This window comes from Nannospalax galili, unplaced genomic scaffold (assembly GCF_000622305.1).
Source record: "Nannospalax galili isolate Female #2095 unplaced genomic scaffold, S.galili_v1.0 scaffold155, whole genome shotgun sequence".
NCBI classification, from domain to species: domain Eukaryota; kingdom Metazoa; phylum Chordata; class Mammalia; order Rodentia; family Spalacidae; genus Nannospalax; species Nannospalax galili.
This window is the reverse complement of record NW_008339923.1, coordinates 2,727,172-2,730,639: the sequence shown is the minus strand read 5'-3', so window position 1 is coordinate 2,730,639 and position 3,468 is coordinate 2,727,172. Positions and strand designations below refer to the sequence as shown.

At 51.5% G+C, this 3,468-nt stretch overlaps 1 protein-coding gene across 3 annotated transcripts in view; it reads left to right on the top strand.

Moving 5' to 3' along the window:
* The first annotated feature begins 848 nt into the window (after window positions 1-848).
* The window catches only part of Dlgap1 (DLG associated protein 1), a 1,065,856-nt gene continuing 1,063,236 nt past the window's right edge, over window positions 849-3,468 (top strand). For all 3 annotated transcript variants that reach the window (XM_029564283.1, XM_029564284.1, XM_008834624.3), the window contains exon 1: window positions 849-970. The gene's annotated coding sequence lies outside the window, so the exon portion shown is untranslated. The remainder of the gene's footprint in view (window positions 971-3,468) is intronic.

Below are 3,468 nucleotides of genomic sequence, written 5' to 3'. Positions count from 1 at the left end.
CAACCTACCCGAGAGCTGCGTATCTAAGAATGAGGAAACCTAGGCGCCAAGGAATCACATTGTTTTAAAGCGATGGTTGCTACGTCTGAAAGTCCATGTGAGTCTGTGATGCGCGAGTTTGAGACTTTCTACTATGAGTCTCCTACTCAGCGATTACGTCTTCAAAGCATTCTACCACGGGTCCCGAGGATGAATAACAGAGCTTTTCAACCGTCTCTGCCCACCAACAGGATCTCCTGTGGCGGAAAGCGGGATGAGTTCTGCTTTCTCTCCATAGAGTGACAGGGTAAAGAACAACCCCCGGCCACACAGGAGCAAGATTCACTTCTCCAAAGATGCTGCGCAAGGAAAGCGATAGGTCACGCCTACTAGCGAGTGGCCGCCTCTAGGTTCCATCCCTGCGATGCTAGGCGTCCTGCGGACGTACTTGCCACCCAAGGCTGAGCGGGTGAGAGAGCTCCCGGAGACGCCGGCGCCTCCCCGCGGCCTGGGACGCACGTGCCTGGGCTGGAGCCAGGGCAAGTGGCCGCCCCGTAGTAGCTGGTGGGAGCGGCTGGCTCCGGGCCGTGGCAGCCTCCCACCCGCCCGCCGGCTCCGGTGGTTGGGCGGTGGAAGCGCGGGACTCCTCCTCCCCGCCGTATTAACATGCACCCAGGGGCGGGTGACCAGCCCAGCCTCGCCGCCCCAGCCCGCTGCGTCCGAGCGCTCAGCCTCCGCGCCAGAGGCAAGCACTGCGCTCCCGGCGCCGCAATCCGGAGGACACGGCCTCGCAGACAGCTTCTGCCGGCTGAAAGCGGCAGGACCTGCGGCGAGAGCGGCCGCAGCTGCCGGGGCGCCTGTCTCGGGTCCTTCCCGTCACCTCGTTGAGAGCCGTCCCGCCGCGGGGCCACTGCTCTCGCCCTCCATCTGAGGCTCGTGGGACCGACGGACGGACGCAGCCAGCCAGGGCCGGACTGCGGGCAGCAGCAAGGTAACGCCGGGCTGCGCGGCGGGGCTGGGGCGTGCGCAGCGCTGGTGGAGGCGGTGGTGCTCCGGGTGGCTCCAGCCCACCTCCAGCCCAGAGGTTGCCGCTGCCCTAGCATCCTAGGGACTGTGGGGTTGGCTCTCCTGGTCACCGGCCCGCATCTCCAATTCCCCTACTCCAGTCCGGGTCGCACTCCTGGACCCTTTGGGGACCGCAGCATCCCCGAGGCCAACGTGCCCTTCTACGGGCGTTCTGTCCTCTCCGCTCCCCAGGGGTGCAGGAGAATGGACAGATTACAAATTGCGACAGGGTCCCTGACGGGGGGAGGGGAAGGGACAAGAACGTAGGTCCCGGTGGTATCTCCATCACCTCCAGCCAATATCGCACCTGGTCATCAGCACCATGAGGGGGAAGGGGCCCGCTCGCCTCAGGGGACTTCTCCATCAGCTCCTTGGTCCTTGTCAAAGGAAGTTGTTGCACTCTTTTTGTGTGACATTTTTTGGCTTTGGCTGTGAAACGCGACCCCTCCCGCGTGTGTAGGAGAGAGAAAGAAAGAGCAACAGAGAGACAAAGACTGTGGCACAGAGACATGAATACACCGAGAGAGATGCACACTGAGGAAAGGGACCCAGAGGGTCCCTGGAGAGTTGCACCCCCTCCCGCGCGCGGCAGAGGCCAAATGCCCCCAGTCAAGTGGCAGGCGGTGAGAGCTGGTATTCAGAGGGTTCAGAGAGTGGCGCTGGAGCCCAGAGCGAACAGACACCTCTCCTTACTCCCGGCTGGGCCAGATAACAAATCTCACTTTCATGGAGGGGCGGCTGCAGCTGTGGGAGGGAACCTTCAGGGCTCCGCGTGGGAATGAAGACCCTGCATTCAGAACTCGGGGAAGGCGAGCTGTTCCCGCGTCGCCCTGTGGTCCTGGAGGCCATGGGAAGGGCCGGGTGTCCTCATGGGAGACACTGAGCGCCTATGTGGGGCGCCACGCTGACCAGACTGGCAGGCTCGCCCCTTGCCCGACCTGGAGCTCTGCGGAATTTTCTGTCTGGGAAGGAGAGGGCATGTGAATGGAAAAGGGTTGCAGGTGGAGGACAAGAATGCTGCGGGGTGAGAGGCTACCCCTTTGACAAATCCAGGCAAGACTCTTCACTCTTCTTTAGGAGAGACACAGTGAAACTGACTCTGGGATGGGGGAGGCAGATGCTCCTGCCTCCTGGCATAGCATGTCAAGTTATGGAATTACAAGACAGATAATAAAAGCCACAATTAAAGACAGATCTTTAAATTTTATGGTCTTCATGAATGGCTTCATAGAAAATGATCATGAACGGATCTAACCTGAATGAAGAACTAAGAAAGGGAATTTAGGGCCCAAAACAAAAATATCGTGCTGTCTTTTTTTCCCCTTTAAACCAGGAAGCTATTCTAAAGGACACTTTTTAACTGTTATATATATAGCACAATTTCAGTTTCAGGGGGTATCTTACTATTGGCCCTGGTCATTTTGCACATATAGCAAGCAATACTGTTTATTCCAACTTGGGTGGAAATGGCCTGCAAGCTTGGAATAGTGCAACTGTCCCAGTTTATTCAATGACAGAAGGAGAAAGTTTTCTTTAGTTAAGTTTTTAAAAAGGAAATTCAATACAGAAAAATATTGAATATATCTGTATAGCATGTGTGAAATTGAAATAGTGAAGTTATAAAATCTTGGGCCCAGAAAATTGGAACTCCAGAATGAGACAAAGTTGATAGAAATCTGGTGTTAGTAGCTGCTTCTCTACTTTATTTGGATTTGACAATTCAACTTAAAGTTGCTGAAGTCACTGCATTGAGATATATCTGGTCGTAGGTCTAAAATTCTGTGGCTCCTCTTTTAAAGGTAGCTGACTTGCTTAACATGAAGTGCAATTTTGCATTAGAAAAGACTTTAGTGCACTTTCAAATGTAGAATGTTTTAAAAATTACATCTACATTTCTCTCATTCTGAGATGGGTTTTCAAATAGGATATGGATAATGTAGGGAAGGAGTAAGGGATGAATATGACCAAGATGTACTGTATACATGTATGAAAGTAAAAAAGATGTATAGGCAACATAAATATTAGCAATATGAACTAGTTAGCAGACATTTAAAAAAAGACCACGAAGTACTTTTTACCAAAACTCTTCAAATACATTCAAGCAGTTGTACTAAGTAGGAACTTGAGCCTTCCCTGTGGGAAATTTTCGTGGTTTGGCATCTTTAATTTCTCTCTCAAGATTAATTTTACCTCATCAGGACAATGAGTCATATTAGTGATTATCCAAAGCAAATGGAAAAAAAGGTCAAAATATTAGTCGTGTAAAGAAATATCACAAACCTAACTGTTCTTCCCTTTGTATCTATCTATTCATATGTTTCACACTAAATCAGATTTAGGGACGGAAACTGTATGCATCTTGATCTTCTATCAATGCATACCTTTGTTCCAAAAATCCATCAAAATTGATTTTTAACATAAAAT